This window comes from Hylobates moloch, unplaced genomic scaffold (assembly GCF_009828535.3).
Source record: "Hylobates moloch isolate HMO894 unplaced genomic scaffold, HMol_V3 SCAFFOLD_13, whole genome shotgun sequence".
NCBI classification, from domain to species: domain Eukaryota; kingdom Metazoa; phylum Chordata; class Mammalia; order Primates; family Hylobatidae; genus Hylobates; species Hylobates moloch.
The window spans coordinates 56,947,536-56,970,297 of NW_026652288.1; the positions used below are offsets into that span (position 1 = coordinate 56,947,536).

General features: G+C 41.7%; 1 protein-coding gene across 2 annotated transcripts in view; it reads right to left on the reverse strand.

Annotated features, from left to right (window-relative positions):
• Positions 1–22,762, reverse strand: part of PRICKLE1 (prickle planar cell polarity protein 1) — a 138,172-nt gene that overhangs the window by 59,220 nt on the left and 56,190 nt on the right. The window lies entirely within an intron of this gene.

A 22,762-nucleotide genomic window follows, 5' to 3' on the forward strand; every position in this document is an offset into this window, starting at 1 on the left:
GGCAACATAGCGAGACTTCGTCCTTAATAACAAGAATAATAATAATAATATAAGACTACCACTTACTATATTTTTTTACTTACTGCTCTACTAATGGCCTTTACTAAGAAATAGCTCATGCCATTTTGTCCAAAAGATTATCAAAATCATGGCCCGGCGAGCTGGTTCACACCTGTAATCCCAGCACTTTGGAAGGCCAAGGCAGGCGGATCATGAGACCAGGAGTTCGAGACCAGCCTGGCCAACATGGTGAAACCCTTTCTCTACTAAGAAAACAAAAATTAGCCGGGCATGGTGGCGCACACCTGTAATCCTAGCTACTCGGGAAGCTGATGCAGGAGAATGGCTTGAACCCACGAGGCGGAGATTGCAGTGAGCCGAGATCATGCTACTGCACTCCAGCCTGGGTGACAGAGCGAGACTCTGTCTCAAAATTAAGACAATTTTTTTTTTTTTTGAGACAGTCTCACTCTGTAGCCCAGGTTGGAGTGCAGTGGTGCAATCTCGGCTCACTGCAAGCTCTGCCTCCTGGGTTCACGCCATTCTCCTGCCTCAGCCTCCCGAGTAGTGGGACTATAGGCACCCGCCACCACGTCCGGCTAATTTTTTGTATTTTTAGTAGAGACGGGGTTTCACCGTGTTAGCCAGGATGGTCTCGATCTCCTGACCTCGTGATCCACCCGCCTCTGCCTCCCAAAGTGGTGGGATTACAGGTGTGAGCCACTGTGCCTGGCTATTCAGACAATTTTTAAAGGCTGGGCACACCGTGGCTTATGCAGGCAATCTCAGCACTTTGGGAGGCCAAGGTGGGAGGATTGCTTAAGGCTAGGAATTCGAGGACCAACCTGGGCAACATAGCAAGACCGGGTCTTGATTAAATTTTGAAAAAAAAAAAAAAAAAAAAAAAGAGCATTTTTAAGGGAGAAAGCATAACTTTTTTTTTTTTAAAGGTTTTTAATTGGCTTTCATTTGTATTTTATTCCTGGTATAATTAATGTTTTTTAATGAATAACTATCAATGAATTTCCAAAATTGATGCTATTTTCCCAAAGATCTTTATTGAGATGGGCAATTGGAAGGTTTGCATCTTCGTAAAAATGGAGGCTATGTCCTATGTCTGTGTTATTACAGAAGAGCTTGAAAAACCTTTATGTATGAGCCTAGTAAGGACACTAACCCGCCGCTCTATTAAAAGCTCTAACAAGAAGTTGTGGGATAAAAATGCCAAGGCTTGCTTATCTGAAAAGATTCTTCCTAGTTCAAAGGGTCAGTTTCACACCAGGGTCCCAAGTCTTATCAGCTGGCTCTTCAGAGCTTTGCCATTGTAAAACAAAAGGACTCCTCCAACTGGCATGACAATGGTACAATCACCAGACACTTCAAAAGAAGCAGGCCCAGCACAGAGGATGCCCTGGGTGTGCCCCTCACTGTGATGTTTACACACAGGTTGCAACAGCTCCCCCAAAACAAAAACCAGCCAGAAGAGTCAAGGGCACTGTGCCTGCAGGGCAGTCAAGGATTCTGTCTTTACCAATAAAACCAGAGGGAAACTTCAGTTTAAACACCATTTACTTTAAACACTGCACTCTCAAAAGACAGGGTCTCATTATTCTACAAGGGTGAGGAGACTGCTGGAGAAATGGAAGTTGAGCTTCAGGGGCTGCATCCTTAGCACGTAATTAGAGAGAGGGAAAGAAAGGAGTACGTCTGCAGATAACCCAGAGTAATCTGCAGGTGTCCACATGAATTTTGCAGATGTGGATAAAAATAAGAATAAAAGACTATACTGGCTTGCAGGATGCAAAGAGAAAGCCTCCAGGTATGAGATTAACAGAAAGTAGTATTTATTGAATTTCCTCTGAGGGTCTGGCCTTGTGGTGGGTGCTCTGATCCATTGGCCTTGTTTGTTTAACTTCCCTGAAAATTAAAAACGAAAACCTACTTTCCCAAATCAGGTTCCACAGGAGAGGGGGGTATGGAAGTCCAATGTCTGTGAAAACGATTGAAGGCTTACTCTTGAGTTTTCCTAGCCCTTGCTTGGAGATGTGTATTAGAGACATGTATAAAGAGTATTATTTCCAAGAAACCCAGGCACCTAGATGCTGGGAGCAAGGGATGAATAGGGAACAGCTTGATCTCTTCTGGAACAAAGGTTTACTTGAAAGGTTTTCTTTACTTCTCAAAGCTAGATATTGTGCTCTGTACATTTCCAGGATGCAAAGAATGCTTGAAAAAACAAGCAAACAGTCTCCCATTATTATAGGGAATCTTTTGTATTTTGCAAAGAGCTTGGCTTTGCTAAGGACTAATGGACTGTGAGGTCTGTGAGGCCATGATCTACATCTGACTCTCCTTATACCATCATTCTACCCCACTGGGGTTGTGGTATTCAAGCAACCTTCCCTAGTTCTTTCCAGGTTCTTGTCCTTGCTTCAGCTCCAATGATGTGCCTGAATGCCCCAAAGGATGGTCCCATTACAAAAAAAAAAAAAGATAGGGTCAGACAAAGTTTCCAGATATGGACAGATATGTGTTTTGGTTTTTTTGGAGACAGAATCTTGCTCTGTTACCTAGGATGGAGTGCACTGGCATGATCTTGGTTCACTGCAACCTCTGCCTCCCAGGTTCAAGCAATTCTTGTGCCTCAGCCTCCCGAGTAGCTGGCACTACAGGTGTGCAGCACCATGCCCAGCTAATTTCTTTTTGTATTTTTTGTAGACAGGGTTTCACTGTGTTGGACAGGCTGGTCTTGAACTCCTGACCTTAAAAGTGATCCACCCGCCTTGGCCTCCCAAAGTGCAGGGATTACAGGCATGAGGCACCGTGCCCAGCTGGACATTGTGTTTTTATCAAGTAATAATTTCAGCAAGCATTTTAGTGTGCCTATTATGTGTCTACCTTATTTAAAACTGTATCCCCTGCCCTCTCCCTATTCCACACTCTTCATCTCTCTTTCCTGAGTTATTTATCTTCATAGCACCGATTTCTATCTGACATAGTATGTATTGTATGTAATCATTTTGTTTTTTTGGGGGGATGGAGTCTCACTCTGTTGCCCAGGCTGGAGTGCAGTGGTGTGATCTCGGCTCACTGCAACCTCTGCCTCCCGGGTTCAAGTGATTCTCTTGCCTCAGCTTCCAAAGCAGCTGGCATTACAGGCATGTGCCACCATGCTCGGCTAATTTTGGCCCTAACTAGAGAGTTAGCCTCTCTTTTGAAGCTTGGAAGTCAGGCATTGACTTCTCTCCTCAAGCTATGAAAATCCAAGATGGCATCCCAATGCCTTAGAGCCCACTTCACCCTAAGGCATTATTATTATTTTTTATATGTAGTTTCACTCTTGTTGCCCAGGCTGGAGTGCAATGGCACCCTCTTGGCTCACTGCAGCCTTCGCCTCCTGGGTTCAAGCAATTCTCCTGCCTCAACCTCCCGAGTAACATTACAGGCGCCTGCCACCATGCCTGGCTAATTTTTGTATTTTTAGTAGAGAGGGGGTTTCACCATGTTGGTCAGGCTGGTCTGGAACTCCTGACTTCAGGTGATCCGCCCCCCTCGGCCTCCCAAAGCACTGGGATTACAGGGGTGAGCCACCACAGCCCAGCCTGTCATCATTTTGTTTGGTTCCTTTCTTCACCTCCCACCCCACTAGAATGTAAGCTCTACATAGGTAAGGATTTCTATCCATTTTGTTCACTGATGTAGCTCCAATACCTGGTGCATAATAGGTACTCAATTAATATTTGTTAAATGAATACAGCTGGGCACTCTTGTAGTCCCAGCTACTCAGGAGGCTGAGGCAGAAGAAGTGCTTGAATCCAGGAGTTCTAGGCTGCAGCGTGCTATGATAATGCCTGTGAATAGCCACTGCATTCCAGCCTGGACAACACAGCAAGATGCTGTTGGGCTGGAAAAAAAAAAAATGAATAAGAGCTACTCTTTGCCCTTAATTAATTCACTATCTACTCCCTCTATTTACATATCTTCAATGCTGTCCCCTATGTCTCTCTCTTTTTAAAGTTTTGGTGTCTCCTTTAAAAAATTATTACATAATAGGCCGGGTGTGGCCTATTATATAACCCGCAATCCCAGCACTTTGGAAGGCCAAGGCAGGTAGATCACTTGAGGCCAAGGCTTCGAGACCAGCCTGGCCAACATGGTGAAACCTCGTCTCTACTAAAAATACAAAAAATTAGCCAGGCGTGGTGGTGCATGCTTGTAATCCCAGCTACTTGGGAAGCTGAGGCAGGAGAATTGCTCGAACCCAGGAGGCGGAGGTTACAGTGAGCCAAGATCGCACCATTGCACTCCAGCCTGGGCGACGAGAGTGAAACTCTGCCTCCAAAAAACAACAAAAAAGATATAATAAAACATGGATACAATCTCATTGTATATTAGGAAGCTATTCAGTTTAGTACATGCAATAGCCCCAAGACTATAACCATCTCAAAATTCATTTGGTGCTTTTCAAAATCCTTTGAGGCCTCATCATTGCAATAAAACAGTCTAACAGTATGGTATACAAATATATCCCCAAATCATGAAACATTAATGAGCTAATAAAAACAATTAGTTTCAGGTTGCAGTAACTGAAACTATGTCTTCCATTCTGGGATTTAAAATCCTTTTATTTTCTGCATTTCATACTTTCCTCCATATATGCTTGTGTGTCAGAAAATGATTAAACCTCCACCTGCTAGTTCTCTTATCTCATGGTTCTTCAGTGGAAGAAGAAAGATCATCGTCTTTTTTTTTTTTTTTTTTCCTGTGGATCTCTTGTCAGTGTCCCCATAAGAAATAGTTATCTAAATATAACCTAATTACTGCTACAAAAGAATGATTTCACTAATGCATGCAGACCAACAGAAACACCTTGGGAAACTCAAAGGCTGATGAGCTAAAATTAAATCTGAACATTTATCTATTATACGCTGTCAAAGGGCTTGTCAAATTGAAAGATCCTTATTATCAAACAAAAATGAAAAGAAAGTTTGCCCATCGTGACCTATTCCATTTTTTCTTTTTTAAACTTGATTTTTTTTTTACAATTATATAAGCACACTGTTTAAAAACCAAACAGTCCTAAAAGGCTTGTTTTGAGAAACAGCAGTTCTCAGTTTCTTCCCTTTTCTGCTTCCCCTCTGTTAGCTGATTATTTTAGTATTTATCTCCATTTCTCTAGATAACATACTGATCTTACTACTTTAACTTTTTTTAAGGCTCTATCTGTCTGTCTGTCTGTCTATCTATCTATCTATCTATCTATCTATCTATCTATCTATCTATCATCTATCTATCTATCTACCTATCTATCTATCTATCATCATCTATGTTTTTTGAGATGGAGTCTATCTATCTATCTATCTATCTATCTATCTATCTATCTATCTATCTATCATCTATCATCTATATTTTTTGAGATGGAGTCTCGCTCTGTCCCCCAGGTAGGAGTGCAGTGGCATGATCTTGGCACTGCAACTTCCGCCTCCTAGGTTCAAGGAATTTTCCTGCCTTAGCTTCCTGAGTAGCTGGGTGCAAGCCGCCACGCCTGGCTAACTTTTCTATTTTTCAGTGGAGATGGGTTTGCATCACGTTGGGCAGGCTGGTTTCCAACTCCTGTCCTCAAGTGATCCACCCACCTTGGCCTCCCAAACTGCTGGGATTATAGGCATAGGCATGAGCCACCACACTTGGCTCTAAGGCATTATCTTTTTCTTTGAGATGGAGTTTCACTCTTATTGCCCAGGCTGGAGTGCAATGGTGCCATCTTGGCTCACTGCAACCTTCGCCTCCCAGGTTCAAGCGATTCTCCTGCCTCAGCCTCCCAAGTAGCTGGGATTACAGGTGTCTGCCACCACGCCCGACTAATTTTTGTATTTAGTAGAGATGGAGTTTCACCATGTTGGCCAGGCTGCTCTCGAACTCCTGACCTCGGGTGATCCACCCGTCTCCCAAAGTGCTGGGGATTATAGACGTGAGCCACCGTGCCCAGCCCCTAAGGCATTATCTGTTAACTTCTACCCACACTCTATCCCATGTATCTTTTCATGGAAGGTAAAATTGTTGAAAGCTTACCTATCTGAAAATATATTTTTCTATACTTAACCTCAAATGATACTTTGGTGGACTTCTGAATTCTAAGCCAAAACTGATTTCTCTTTAGAACTTTGAGGGTCCTGCTCTGCTGTCCTCTGGCTTCCAGTATTGCCATTATGATGTTCATCCTTCACATGAGACCTTTTCTTCCTCTCTAAAAGGCTGTAGAACCTGCCTTTTATGTTCCAGTATTCTAAAATTACCTGATGATGTACACTGGTATGAATCTACTTTCAAACACTGTACACAGTACTTGGTAAGCCTTAAAATCCAGAAATTCATGTCCTCTGTTCAGGAAATTTTCTGTAATTATTTATTTGATGATATTCTTTCTTCCATTTTTTTCCTGCTATTTAGATATTGGATCCCTGGACTGGACTTCAAATTTTCTCATCTTTTCTCTCCGATTTTGCATTTCTTTGGTGTTTTTACTTTCTAGGCAATTTCCTATACTGTAGCTTCCAAGACTTCTAGCAAATGGCCTTCCATTTCTTCTTTCACTTTTGTTTTTGAGACAGAGTCTCGCTCTGTCACTCAGGCTGGAGTGCAGTGGCCCAATCTTGGCTCACTGCAAGCCCCGCCTCCCGGGTTCACGCCATTCTCCTGCCTCAGCCTCCCGAGCAGCTGGGACTACAGATGCCCACCACCACGCCTGGCTAATTTTTTGTATTTTTTAGTAGGGACGGGGTTCAACCACATTAGCCAGGATGGTCTCGATCTCCTGACCTCGTGATCCACCTGCCTCGGCCTCCCAAAGCGCTAGTATTACAGGCGTGAGCCACTGCGCCCAGCTTCTTCTTTCATATTTTTAATATCCAAGAGTTCCTATGTCCATGAAGGTTCCTTTTTTGTAGCATCCTGTTCTTGTTTACAGGGTATCTCTTCTTTCTCAGACAATATCAACGATATGTATATTTTAAGTGTTCTTCTTTGTATCTGATTCATCTGTTCTTATTATCTTTCTCTTTCTCTATTCATCCTCATCTTTCTGTTCATATTTAATAGTGAGATACTAAAAAGCTACTGGAAGCCATCTGTATGTGTTTGGAAGGATGAGGGCAGGGAAAGGGGGGTTTTTGACTCTGTCATCTAGACTAACATGATCTAGGTTGGGCCGTTTCCTTGGGAAACCCCCAAAGTCAGAATTCTTAGCTTTGTTCTCACCCCATGCACCCACACCCCCTCTCCCTACCCCTTGCCTTTGGCTAACCAGATTCTTCAGATAATGCTTTTCCCATCTCCTGCCTATGGGGTGGGTGATACCTAGCTGAATGATGTGGCAGCCAAGTTGAGGTGTGTTACCTGATTCTTCTGGTTTTGTTTAGGTACCCTCTCCCTCAACTGTGCCTGTGTCTCATAGTGTAGAGAACCTCTGTTCCACCCTTGACAAAGGATAAACCTTCTTGAGCCTTTTGGGAGTTCTAGGGAATAACTCATTGCTTCTCAATCTGTACTTCCAGATCAGGATCTGCCTCTTTGAGTCTCCTAAGTTAGCTGCTAATTATCCTGTTTTCAGATTCCAAAGTTTTGTTATTTTCTTCTTTCCCATTTTATTCATCTTTGTGGGTTACTTCTTTTTAAAAAATACTTTTACTGTCACTTTAATGAAATTTTGCAAGGGGACAGAACTAAATGTGTGTACTCAGTCTGCCATCTTTTTTTTTTTTTTTTTTTTGAGACAGAGTCTCACTTTGTAGCCCAGGCTGGAGTGCAGTGGCATGATCTCAGCTCACGGCAACCTCTGCCTCCCAGGTTCACGCCATTCTCCTGCCTCAGCCTCCTGAGTAGCTGGGACTACAGGCGCCCGCCACCACGCCCGGCTAATTTTTTGTATTTTTAGTAGAGATGGGGTTTCACCGTGTTAGCCAGGATGGTCTTGATCTCCTGACCTCGTGATCCGCCCATCTTAGCTTCCCAAAGTGCTGGGATTACAGGCGTGAGACACTGCACCTGGCCCAGTCTGCCATCTTTAACCAGAGGTTCCTAGACCAGTTTTTCCACAGGCTAGTCTTTAAGGCCATCCCCAAATACTGTACCAGCCTTATTGCCTCCTCCTGGCTTTAAGGACACCCTACAACCCTTGAGGTCCCTAGTCTAAAGGGAGAGGAGAGGAATTTCAGTTGATAAAAAGTAAATGTGTCTTTAAATACTAAACTGGGTACTTAACAAGAAAAGTGGGGTATTTCCTTTGGTAGTCTGAAAGATGTTTTTTCTATGTAATAGATGGGTTTCTTTCTCCACACTAGATAGGCATACATTTATCGAGTTTGAAGGGGGAATTAAAAGGTCTCAGGATGTCTCTCCCAGGCCTGGGTTTATAATTCCAAAATAACATAATTTAAGAATTTAAAACCCAGTCTAATGCAATTCCTTCATTTCATTAGCAAGAAGACTGGTTTTACTGTAAAAGTTGGTTAAATTAAAAAGATCAGAAGTTTCTGAGGATTTTTCTTTTTTTTTTTTTTTTTTGAGACAGGGTCTTACTCTGTCACCCAGGGTGATCCTACTGCCTCAGCCTCCTGTGTAGCTGGAAATACAGGCATGCACCACCATCCCCAGCTGATTTTTAAAATTTTTGTAGAGATGGGGTTTCGACATGTTGCCAGGGCTGGTCTTGAACTCCTGGACTCAAGCAATCCTTCTGCCTCAGCCTCCCAAAGTGCTGGGGTTACAGGCATAAGCCACAGCAACCGGCTGAGGATGGATGTCTTGATAAGACTATGGTCACTTGTCTACTAACAAGGATGGTTTTTTTATACCCTGGAGAATTTCTTACTTTTTCAACTGAAGTGTCTTTCCCTAATAAGCACAAACAATAAATTCACAACATGCTGAAATCCATATGTTGCGAATTTATTTTTTAACAAAGTAAAGTTATTTAAGTCCTGACACTAACAACAGCTGCCAACCTAAATTTGAAAGTGTTAAAAATAGCTCAATGATCCTTAATTTTCCTATATTTGTCCCCCTTGCATCTGTCTTCCAACCTTAAAACTAAAACATTATTGAATTTATCTACATAGAAGTTGTAAGATGAATTTTAATCCCATTGTTATTTAAAACTAAACTGTGTTCAATATTAATGTTCAGTTACATGACCTTGAAATTTATTTGGCAATATCTACTGATTGGTGCAGGAGTAATACATCTTATATTTCTCAAAACATTAGCAATAATATCCCTATAGCCTTCTGATAAACTGCAAATTACACTTATTAATTAGATTTAAGAAGTGTAAATGTTATAACATGGTTATAATGCCAATATCACGTACACTTTCCAGTTTATTGGAGGAAGTAAAAATGAAATGCACCATGGCTTGAGAATTGATAATTCTCAGCTTTATTTAGGAGAATCAGACCTGAAATGTTGCAAAGAAGGGTTACATTACTTCCCTCTTGGCACATGACCCTCAAGTAGTAATTGTTACCATCTGTAATGCTGACAAATGTGTTCAACATGAAGAATTCTTAGGTGGTATTATTTAGGGAACTACCTGTTCCCTCCACAGTGTTGCTTTACTGAATTTCCTTTTTTTCCCTTTTTTTTTTTTTGAGATGGTGTGTTGCTCTTGTTGCCCAGTCTGGAATGCAATGGCACAATCTCTGCTCACTGCAACCTCTGCCTCCCGGGTTCAAGTGATTCTCCTGCCTCGGCCTCCTGAGTAGCTGGGATAATAGATGTGTGCCACCATGCCTGGCTAATTTTGTGTTTTTAGTAGAGATGGGGTTTCACCATGTTGGCCAGGCTGGTCTTGAACTGCTAACCTCAGGTGATCCATGCGCCTTGGCCTCCTAAAGTGCCGGGATAATATGCATGAGCGACCGTACCTGGCTTTACTGAATTTTCAGCACCAGCTTTAGACTTTACCAGATGCAGGAGATATTCCAGACTTTTGTGCCTCAACATATTTGATCAACTCCAACCCCTTCTCTGATCTTGGAGACTGAATATTAATAAATGGTTAGTAAAATGGCCTATTCTTTTGGTTAATTCACAGGTGGATGAACACTTACACAAACGCTCTCCATAATTCTAGACCAGTGATGGGGTAGGTGAGGAAACACTTCTAGAAGGAGTGGCTAAAAGGGGTGGGCTGATGCTGGGTAGCTTGAAAGCAAAGCAGAAATCTGACCTGTGACTTTGAGTATTTGTTGTTGTTGTTACAGATGGGGTCTCATTCTGTAGCCCAGGCTGGAGTATAGTGGGAAGATCATGGCTCAGCACAGCCTTGAACTCCTAGCCTCAAGCCATCCTCCCACCTCAGCCTCCAGAGTAGCTGGGCCTACAGATACGAGCCATTGCACTTGATGGCTTTGAGTGTTTTAACAGCAGCCCAGGATGGGGTATTTCAACCCCCTCCATACAAGTTCTGATAAGGCATGCCTTCCCTGAGACCACTGCTTTATATGGGGTAATCTTATGTCCCATTTTGCTCTGGAAAATCCTAGCTTGTGCCTCTTTTTCTGGTAAAAAAGCACCCTCTCAAGTGTCCAGGTTTGGATGATAAATTATCCAGACCACCAGATCTGTGGTGGATGTGGGATAGTTATATGTAATCTCCACTGGAGAACATGTGAGTCCCTAATACACACTGTGACTAAATTTCTCTGTGCTTTTCCAGCATAACCTAAAATGTGGAAAAGGAAGATGTAAGACTACGGTGGTCAATGCAGATGAGAAGAATATTAACAGGTAGTGGACTTTGGAGGCAGACAGCCCTGAGACAGAATATGACTCTCCCATTTACTAACTTTGTGATTTGGGGCAAGACATTTCATTCTCCCTTAATCTCATTTTCCTCAACTATGCAACGGAAATGCAAAATTTACCGCACTGAGTTGCGATGGGGATTAAATGAGATGCTGCATAGACAGAGCTTTGCACAGTGGGGAGTTACTGTGAACAAGCTCATTGCCAAACAGTCTATTATATTGTTTTAATTTGACTGAGGCTTCACTTTATGTGTTATCTACATTAACCCCCAAATACACTTACACTTCAAAAAAATTTTTAACTTTTAAAATGTCCTTTAATTTAGGCAGGGCGTCAAACTGTTGATTAGATTTGATTGGCTAGCAATACAGTGAGGTGTTGCAAATGTTACAGTCTGAATGCAAGCTTCAAAGAAATGTCAAAATGTGTCCATTTTAATCAGATATGTCATGATGTGAGAGTGTGTGCTCACATCTATTGACAGAGGGATAAATACATTAAAGACATACCTTAGCCAGGCGCGGTGGCTCACGCCTATAATCCCAGTACTTTGGGAGGCTGAGGCGGGCAGATCACTTGAGGTCAGGAGTACGAGATCAGCCTGGCCAACATGGTGAAACCCCATCTCTACTAAAAATACAAAAATTAGCTGGGCATGCTAGTGCATGCCTGTAATCCCAACTGCTCAGGAGGTTGAGACGGGAGAATGGCTTGAACCTGGGAGGCGGAGGTTGCAGTGAGCCAAGATTGAGCCACTGCACTGCACTCCAGCCTGGGCGATAGCATGAGACTCCGTCTTAAAAAAAAATAAAATAAAATAAAAGAAGACATACCTTAGAGTCTCTGTAGGCAATTTATATTTTATTAATGTAAATATTGATTATATAATTGAAAGTCCAAAGAATAGTGGCAAAAACTTTAAGACATTATTTTGAGAAATATTGTATTTCTTTACTAATTATATATTTAGTAGATAAAGGAACTTTAAGACATTATTTTGAGAAACATTGTATTTCTTTACTAATTATATATTTAGTAGATAAAAGAATTTTAAGACATTATTTTGAGAAACATTGTATTTCTTTACTAATTATATATTTAGTAGATAAAGGAAAATACCTTTAACTGTGTTTGAAAATGGTTATGAACAGGATACAGTTAAAAGCAGTTAATAGACCTACTGCAGAGGCTCATACCTGTAATTCCAGCACTTTGGGAGGCCGAGGCGGGAGGATCACTTGAGCCTAGGAGTTTCAGACCAGCCTGGGCAACATGGTGAAACCCCATCTCTACAAAAATTACAAAAATTAGCCTGGCATGGTGGCATGTGCCTATAGTCCCAGCTACTCTGGAGGCTGCGGTGGGGGGATCGCTTAAGCCTGCTAGATGGAGGTGGCAGTGAGCTGAGATTGCACCACTGCACTCCAGCTTGGGTGACAGAGTGAGACCTTGTCTCAAAAAAAAAAAAAAAAAAAAAAGCCATTAACAGTAGAAATTAACTAACCAGTTAAAACCGAGAACAAGCCACCTTCTTCTAATCTGTCCCAGTTCTCCCAGCATTAAGAATGTCTCATGTGAAGACCATGTCTACATAAAGCAATAGTGAAGAGTGAAACCACTACTCTTAGAATGACTTAATTTGCTTTTGGTTTTAGTTATCTAAATATTGCAAGTGAAATCAGTTTGTTTGTTTTTGGGGTGTGTGTGTGTGTGTGTGTGTGTGTGTGTGTGTGTGTGTAACTTTCTTTTTTTGACAGAGTTTCACTCTTGTTGCCCAGGCTGGAGTGCAGTGGCACGATCTCGGCTCACTGCAAGCTCCACCTCATGGGTTCAAGTGATTCTCCTGTCTCAGCCTCCCGAGTAGCTGGGATTATAGGCACATGCCACCATGCCCAAATAATTTTTGTATTTTTAGTAGAGGCGGGGTTTCACCATGTTGGCCAGGCTGGTCTCGAACTCCAGACCTCAGGTGATCCACCCGCCTCAGTCTCCCAAAGTGCTGGTATTACAGGTGTGACCTACCATGCCCGGCCTTAACTTTTTTGTAAGAGACAGCATCTACGTTACCCACACTCGTCTCAAACTCCTGGGCTCAAGCAGTCCTCCCACTCAGTCTACTCAGTAGCTGGGACTATAGGCACACATCATGCTTGTCTGAAATCAGGGGTTTTAGGGCTATTTTCTACCACACTTATACAACTAGAATGATGCAGAAGTGAATGACTATAGTCCATTTTCAAGAGAACCAGATCAAATCTGGTTTCTAAATTATATCAAAATATATTTATATGAAAATATATCTTGCTTCAGTAAGTTTAACACAGAGTTTTAAAATACTCTTAAAAATTGGAAAATGAGATCTGTGTACATTGGCTGTGTGTGGGCCTTGGTCACATTAACGCCCTTTTCCTTAGTATCCTATGTGGCATTTTGCTATGGGAAATGCACCATTGCATCAAATAAGTTTTATTACTTTGGTGGCTAGACAAAGTTTTGTTTTTTCCATTAGCAAATAGAATCTTTTTTAAAGCAGAAAATTGGCAGTTATTTTTAAAGTGGATATGTTACATAAATTTGATCTTTAGGGATCTAGGGATTTTCAGTGGACTCTCATGAAGAAAGCAAGTTTTGTGCCATGCATTTCATCCTTAGTCACTTTAATTATAAAGACTACCCATGTCCCAAAGCAGTTCATGTTAGTTGAAAGGTGATTCTAACAGATTTTTTTTTTTTTTTTTTTGAGATGGAGTCTCGCTCTGTCACCCAGGCTGGAGTGCAGTGGCACGATCTCGGCTCACTGCAACCACCGCCTCCCAGGTTCACACCATTCTCCTGCCTCAGCCTCCCAAGTAGCTGGGACTACAGGCGCCCGCCACCACGCCCGGCTAATTTTTTTGTATTTTATTTTTAGTAGAGATGGGGTTTCACTGTGTTAGCCAGGATGGTCTCAAACTCCTGACCTCATGATCCACCCGCCTTGGCCTCCCAAAGTGCTGGGATTACAGGCATAAGCCACCGCGCCCAGCTGATTTTTTGGTTTTTAATCCCCTTTAAACTTGGAATAAGCATTTAAAGGTTAACCAAGATGCTCATTTTCTGAATTTTTCTGCAGCCCAGTTTACATAGGGGCAACTCTTGAATTCTGAACAAGACATAGGGAACTGGTCTTTTCACAAAGAGGCCATCTCACAGTTATGTCAACAAACTGTTTTTCACACTAGTGCATCTGTTTCCAAAGTTTGTGGTTTGAAACAATAGACTGATATTAACTACTTCTCTTGAGTCTTCAAACAACCAAGAAAGGAAAGAAGGAAGACTGGTAGCAGCAATGAATTTTCACAGACATGCAAACTCAGTATTTCAGATGGCTTAACAGATGCACAATTACAAATAAGAGCCATATGGGTGCATTAAAGGGTAAAAAATCTGTGTCACATTATACAGTGCAGGTGGAAATGCAGCTATAAACACAGTCAGAACAGGTGATTTGGATACCTGTCACTTTTATCTATATACAGACTTATCCAGTAAGACTCTCCTATCCCATACTTAAATGAAATTAAACCTTGTCAACCATAAAGTTCAGCATAAAGATCTTTGATGTCAAACAAAGCATTCTGAAGCAAGGTTTTATTAGCTAGGTGTTTTGTAAATAACATTTATCTTCAAAGCACCAAACACAGTACACATTCCCAGGTAAATAGTAAGTGCTAAGGAACAACTGTGTTGAATTAATTTATGATCCCAAACATTCTTTCCTCTGAAATATTTGTTAACACTTTAATTGAACAGACCATGGCTTTACTGAGCTAATAAGGCACTTCCTATCTTTAAGCTAATTTTCTTTCCACTAAAATGGCCTGCGCAATACAGGTAATTTGAAACAGCAAGCACATGTACAAGCCAGCAGCTCTACAAAGTGTTGTTTTGTATACAATATTTGATTATAACAATCAAGGCTGTCTTGAAGCACTGCATATTATAGAAAAATGAAAGGACGGTAAGTCCAAGCACCTACATTTTAGCTATGTAATCTTGATTGTTTTTTCAGAATATTTTTCCTACTAATCCAATGGTAGATTTAAAGTTTTCCTGAAATAATCAAAGGACCAAAATTAAACCACAGAGTAAAAATTGTTGGTAATAATCACTGTATTTTTATTTTATTTTATTTTTGAGATGAAGTCTCACTCTGTCGCCCAGGCTGGAGTGCAGTGGCGCGATCTCGGCTCACTGCAACCACCACGCCCCGGGTTCAAGCGATTCTCCTGCCAGCCTCCCGACTAGCTGGGATTACAGGTGCATGCCACAGCACCTGGCTAATTTTTGTATTTTTAGTAGAGATGGGGGTTCATCATATTGGCCAGGCTGGTCTTGAACTCCTGACCTCATGAACCACCAGCCTTAGCCTCCCAATGTGCTGGGATTACAGGTGTGAGCCACCACGCCCGGCGAATCACTGTTTAAATATTTACATTTATTTAAAAATCCCTCTATATCAGTTATGATTGTTTTTAGAATATTTGTTTTTTTGGAAGATAGTGAGGCGTAGTGGTTAAGGACATGAATTCTGGAGTCATGCAGCCTTGGTGCCAGCTTTGCCACTTACTCGTTCTGACATCGTGAAATGTATAGTTGGTCTTTGTCCAGGTTTCCTGGCACACAACTCCTAAAATCCTTGGAATCTCCGATGTGATTTCACATGATTTCAACATGATAGTCTTTTTTGTATGCTAATGAGATGACTGCTAGATGGCAGCCGCTAGGTAGCTTCAGCTTCTAGGCTGGTCACTGGAAAGACCAAGGCAGGATCAGAGAGTTAGAACTTTCAGCCACACTCTCCAGCCACTGGGGAAGGAGTTTCACCAACTTAGTAAATTTAATCAATCAGACCTACGTAACGATAAAAGCTCAAAAGGACTGGGTTCAGAGAGTTTCCCGATAGCTGAACACATGGAGGTTCCTGGAGGGCAGTAGAGCATCGAAGCTCCATTCTCCTTTGCAGGTGCCTTGCCCTGTGCATCTATCTCTTCATCTGGATCCTTTGTGATATCCTTTATACAAATGTACTGATAAAAGTCAGTCAGTCTTTCCCTGAGTTCTGCGAGCCAGTCTAACAAATTAGTCAAACCCAACGAGGGGGTCTAGGGAACCCCAATATAGAGCTGGTCAGTCAGAAGCACAGGTAAAACAACTTGGGGCTTGCTACTGGCATTGAAAGTGGGGAAAGAAGTCCTGTGGGACTGAGCCCTTAACCTATGGGATCTGCTGCTCTCTCCGGGTAGCAGGAGTGTCAGAATTGAATTGAATTCGAGGACAATTCTGCAGCTGGTGGCCACTGCAGAATTGATTGACTGGTTGTTGGCAGGGAGAAATTCCCACACACTTCCTGGTGACCAGAGGTCCCAGAAGTCTGTATTGATTGTTGTGAGAAAATAGCAAAAGCAGCTTTGTTTGCTTTTTTTTTTTTCCCTACATCCTCAGACTAGTTATGTCATCTTTCTGTGCCTCCATTTCCTGTTCTCTAAAACCGAGGGAACAGAAGCACCTACATCATAATGTTGTTGATGTAGGCAGTAAAAGTGATAATACATACAAAGCACCATGTTTGCCACATACTAAGTGTTGAAATAGATGTCAAATGTCATTATGATCAGTGGACCAAAATCCATTACAAAGGACAAAGAGGAGATGAATGCCTCTTCCCAAGAAAGTAATATAGCGCATTTGAGCTGTCTTCTGTTGAAAACAGAATTAAGGGATCTTAAGTGTTTGGAAACTTGGAGCAGAGTGCTCTAGGATTACAAAATGCTAATGTATTCATTGTGAAGCTAAAGTGGCTGTATCTTAATGAAACCTCTGATGTGGATTAAGCTCAGCCAGTAGAATGTGCAGGCAAAAATTCAGGCCAGAAGTGCATTCACGATTCATGGGTATTTCTTGGCACTTTTCTAGACCTTAGAGTAACAAAAATCATTTTTTTTTAAATGCTGTATTTGAAAAGCTTTACAACCTGGTAGGGGAGAGGAACAACTGTATGCTTGTATGCTGATGCAGTAAGTTACAGAATGGAGGTATGAATGAGGTTTGAAGAAAATGCTGAGGAGTTGGCGGGGGCAGAGGTTGAGGTGTGTTTGGGGGAATTAAGAGAACCTTCACAGAGGACACCTGATGTGGAGCTGGAACGTGAGTAGTAATACACAGTGCAAAAAAGTGATGGAAGTGTCGCTTAGGAGTGGGGAGGACGTACCCAGCAGCTTTTCTGCCTTGAGAGTGGTGAGACGTTCTGTGTGGCTGGGAGTGCACATGGGGAAACTGGATAGAGAGGCCTGGAGGAGCCGACTGGGACCAGTTTGCATAGGGCCTTGCATGTGAACACTGATGAGAAGTGGTACACATTTTAGCACAGTCAGGTCATGAGCAGAATTGCCTTTTGGAACAGTGACCATGGCCACTGTTCCCCCTCAAAAGCACTCCTCTAAGCCAAAAAAAAAAAAGGCTTAGAGGAGGGCTGAAAGAGGCTGAGGCAGAAAGATCAGTTAGAAAAATATAAAATAATGACGATGATGATAATGATGATGTCTCTAGCATGGCAATAAGATGAAACAAGGGCTTAGATTCAAGGAAGAATTACCGGACAGAATCAAGAGACTATGTATGCTGCTTGAATGATATAGGGGTGACGGTGAGTGGGGCTTGTCCAAGATGATGTGCCCAGTGTCACACTGTGGACCAGCACTATCTCCACACATTCAGATGACTAGAGCAGTTAATAAAGGAGAAGTGAAGAAATCAGATGGTGTCAGTGGAAAAGGGTACAATTTAAGAGTGTGTTTTCTTTTTTTTTCTCTCTTTTCTTTTTTTTGGGGGGGCGGGGGGATGGAGTCTCGCTCTGTAGCTCTGGCTGGAGTGCAGTGGCACCATCTTGGCTCACTGCAATCTCTGCCTCCCAGGTTCAAGTGATTCTCCTGTTTCAGCCTCCTGAGTAGCTGGGACTACAGGTGCGCTCCACCATACTTGGCTAATTTTCGTATTTTTAGTAGAGAAGGGGTTTTGCCATGTTGGCCAGGCTGGCCTTGAACTCCTGACCTCAAGAGATCTGCCTGCCTTGGCCTCTCAACGTGCTGGGATTACAGGCGTGAGCTACCATCACCGCCCGGCCTAAAGGTGTGTTTTCTATAGGAAAACTGCTTCCTTCTCTCCTTCCAGCGTGGAAGTCAAGATGCAACTCAAAAATCCACTTAGCAGGCAATGAGATGAAGCACTGCTAGAAGTCCCATTTCATGACAAGGTCAATTACTCAGACTTTACGGGGAGCCCATCAAGACATGGCATATGCCTGGCACAGACAGGGCACTTAACAAATGCTTGTCCATTCAATTTGTTAAGCAGGAAGTGAACAAAGTGGTGGGCTGAGTCTCAGAATTACATGCATCTTCTAAATCCCTCTGTGCCCTGATTTCTTCATTTATAAAATGGAGAGTAAAATGTTAGGAATTAAAAGAAAAAAAATTCTTTAAATAAGACTGATCAAGAAGCACTGATATTGGGAAGAATGGGCAGCTATCTGAGATCTGTATCTAATGATAAGTAATCTATTAAATAGAGGCTACCAACTGGAGTTGATATATACTCATTTTATACTATATATATATATATATATCCAAAGTTTTACATACTACCTTTTAGCCATAAGGCAAATAAACAAATAAAATAAAATGCAAACGTCATGAAATTTACATGGTAAAGCTAACCTTCTTTATTTATTTATGTATTTAATTTACTTACTTGAGACAGAGTATTGCTCTGTCACCAAGGCTGGAGGGCAGTGGCAAGATCACAGTTCACTGCAACCTCTGCCTCCCGGGCTCAACTGGCCCTCCCACCTCAGCCTCCAAAGTAGCTGGGACTACAGTTGTGCACCACCATACCTGGCTAATTGTTTTGTAGACATGAGGTTTCATCATGTCACCCAGACTGCTCTCAAACTCCTGGGCTCAAGTGATCCTCCCACCTCGGCCTTTCAAAGTGCTGGGATAATAGGCTTGAGCCACTGTGCGCAGCCCGAAAAACTAATTTTTTATGGAAGTCTTACTGAAGTAAAAATAAATATATAAATAAAATCGTGTTTAAGTAGGGCTCTTAATTTTGAGAAAAACAACATTTGCAAGAAGTCTTCATTTTAATAAAAAGAACCTAAAAATTATAGCATAGGTTTACATCTGCTTTTAAATGTCATTCATAATAAAACATTATTGCTTTAAAAATATTAGCTTATTAAATAGGTAAGTTCAATAAGTTATAAAGGAGTTAAATGTTTGTATTAAACATGTGAACCACCAGAATTTTTCATATTCTGTCAATCAGGCAGAAGTTGATGTAACTGGAAATGTTCAGAATATGCCAGTTTGTGACATTCCACTGGATATCCTCACAGTCAAATGCTCAAAAAATATCCACTGATTGAATCAAATCAAGAAAAATCATCACACATAACATGCATGTGTAAGCTAGACAACAAACATGTAAATGAACTGTACCATTTAATTTTTAAAACAGACTACACAGCTTCTCTATCACACTAGTTAGAAAATAATCCTTGTAGCACCTCAAATAATTCTTCATAAGGAAACCAAAAGATGACTCTTTGCCTCTAAGGCACCACTGGCTAAGGGAAGGCTCCCTTGAAAATGGCCCCTATCCTTCTACTGTTTTTATTTTTTTTTATGAATGAATGTATCAGACTTAGACTTTTAGCTCTGTGGCATTACACATGGAAACACTTTCAAAATTATACTAAATAAATGACAGGCTTTTAGTTGTTTTTTAATTAGGAAAAATACCTAGTCCTTCAAAACTAGGTATTTTACTTTGAATTTTATTTGTAATCAAAATGTTGTTCTGGAAGGCTTTTCTGTAGTCTTAATTACTCAAACATGTTCCCATGGGACTTGATGTCACCACTGTATAGCAATCCTGCAGATGGCAAAAGTTTAAAATAGAATTAAACTAAGCTATTAATTATGTAGACAGGGTAAAAGAAATATAAATGAATAGCCTTTAAAATAAATTTTAGTTCTTCTAACTGCCAGAATGGCAGCTGTCTGTCTACTTTCTTGGGAGACAGAAGAGTCAAGTTAGCTTATGCTTTGCTATTGTTTATACAAAATAAAATATTGGTTCTCGTGTTTAAAATGCCAAAGGATAGAAATGTGATTCTTACAGACAATCCTGCTTACAGTTTTGCTTAGTGAGGGCAGGGTTGATTCTTCAAATTCTTTAAATTAAAAGTTAGGAAGGCCAGTGCAGTGGCTCACGCCTATAATCCCAGCACTTTGGGAGGCCAAGGTGGGCGGATCACTTGAGACCAGGAGTTTGAGTCCAGCCTGGCCAACATGGTAAAACGCCATCTCTACTAAAAATACAAAAAATTAGCCAGGTATGGTCGCGCATGCCTATAATCCCAGCTATTAAGGAGGCTGAGGCATGAGAATTGCTTGAACCCAGGAAGCAGTGAGCCAAGATTGCTCCACTCACTATATTCCAGCCTGGGCAACAGAGTGAGACCTTGTCTAAAAAAAAAAAAAGTAAAAGGAAAAAGGAAGAATTTTCTTTCCTTCCTTCCTTCCTTCCTTCCGTCCCTCCTTCCTTCCTTCCTTCCTTCCTTCCGTCCCTCCTTCCTTCCTTCCTCCCTCCCTCCTTCCCTCCCTCCTTCCTTCCTTCCTTCCTTTTTTTTTTGGTGGAGTCTCACTCTGTCATCCAGGTTGGAGTGCAGTGGCACTATCTTGGCCACTGCAACCTCCACCCCCCCGGTTCGAGCAATTCTCCCACCTCAGCCTTCCAAGCAGCTGGGATTACAGGCATGTGCCACCATTCCTGGCTAAGTTTTGTATTTTTAGTAGAGACAGGGTTTCACCATGTTGGCCAGGTTGGTCTTGAACTCCTGACCTCAAGTGATCCGCCTGCCTCGGCCTCTCAAGGTGCTGGGATTACAGGCATGAGCCACCGTGCCCGGCCTATAAGGAAGAATTTTCAAGTTGGATTAAATTATAGATTTTTATTTCTTCTTCTTCCACTGGTAGACAATGTAATTTTTTATTTCATATGAAACACTAATGGTGAACTGGAAACTCTTCATTTTATACTCTAGAAATGCCATAAAACATTCCCCCTAAATTATATTCAAGTCACTGTTCAGTCCACTAAATCCTCAATAACACTATATTGCCTCATGAAACGTAAGCTCGATTTCTTGAATCAGCATTTTCTTTAATACTACCCAGAGGATATGAGAGTTCAGCAACTCCTAAAGGTTCCCAACAATTTTTCTATGAATCCCAAAGACATTAGAGAAAAGTACAAAATGCAAAAAGTCTAAGAAAGCCACAAAGGAAGGTTTTACAGAGGCTCTCTTGGCCATTTGAGGCAAAAAGTCAGTGCATTTTATCAAATTAAATTTTTTTTTTTTTTTTTTTGAGCGGAGTCTCACTGTTGTCAGTCCAGGCTAGAGTGCAATGGCATGATCTCAGCTCACTGCAACCTCTGCTTCCCGGGTTCCTGCAATTCTCCTGCCTTAGCCTCCCAAGTAGCTGAGATTACAGGTGCCCGGCACCTGTAAAACATGGTGAAACCCTGTTTCACCATGTTGGCCAGGCTGGTCTCGAACTCCTGGCCTCAGGTGACCCACCTGCTTCGGCCTCCCAAAATGCTGGGATTACAGGCATGAGCCACCATGCCTGGCCATCAGATTAATTTTATAAGAAAAGTACAACCTTGTTCATGTGGTATTGCCCTATTGCTAAAGATGGTAAGGGCTTTTTTTTTTTTTTTTTTTTGAGACAGAGTCTCGCTCTGTCTCCCAGGCTGGAGTACAGTGGCACGATCTCGGCTCACAGCAAGCTCCGCCTCCCAGGTTCACGCCATTCTCCAGCCTCAGCCTCCTGAGTAGGTGGGACTACAGGTGCCTGCCACCACGCCCAGCTAATTTTTTAGTATTTTAGTAGAGTCGGGGTTTCACCGTGTTAGCCAGGATGGTCTCAATCTCCTGACCTAGTGATCCACCCACCTCAGCCTCCCAAAGTGCTGGGATTACAGGCGTGAGCCGCCGCGCCCGGCCAAGGCTTTGTTTTTATTGTACAATAATAGTGTTAAAATGTTAGGTTATACCTTCACACAAATAACAGATCAAATATTCTGGACCTCTGATAAATGATCTCTTAGGCTCACAACTCCTTTGCCTACACCTTTCCTCCATCGTAGTATTACAAAGATAATTCAGAAAGGCTTAAAAATATACCTACTGTTAACCTTTTCCATTTCATAATTGTGAGCAATGAATAAACTAAAAGATGTGTAGTTTAATTCAGGAGAAAGGATAACATTGAGCTCCAATCCTTAATACTTCGTAATTCACATAAAACAGGACAACTCAGAGTTGACTTTTCAAAAACAACTTAATGGTAGCTACCATTAATTAATTTGAATACAGCTGAAATGGTGCTTTTGATTCAATGTAAAATGAACAACTGCTAATGATCAGAATGATACTCTCTTTCTAGAGAAAGATAATTGAATAATGAAGAGGAAGAGCATTATTTTTTACTTTCTTCATTTATTTATAACATTATTTCTCATTAAAAAATTTTTGCCCAGGTATGGTAACTTATGCTTGTAATCTCAGTACTTTAGGAGGCCAAAGTGGGAAGATCGCTTGAACCCAGGAGTTCAAGAGCAGTCTGGGCAACATAGGGTGACTTCATCTCTACCAAAAAAATAAATAAATAAATTAGCCGGGCATGGTGGCATGTATCTGTAGTCCCAGCTACTTGAAAGGCTGAAGTGGAGACGATGGCTTGAGGCTGGGAGGTTGAGGCTGCAGTGAGCCATAACTGTGCTACTGCACTCCAGCCTGGCCCACAGAGCAAGACCTTGCCTCAAAAAATAAAGAAAGAAA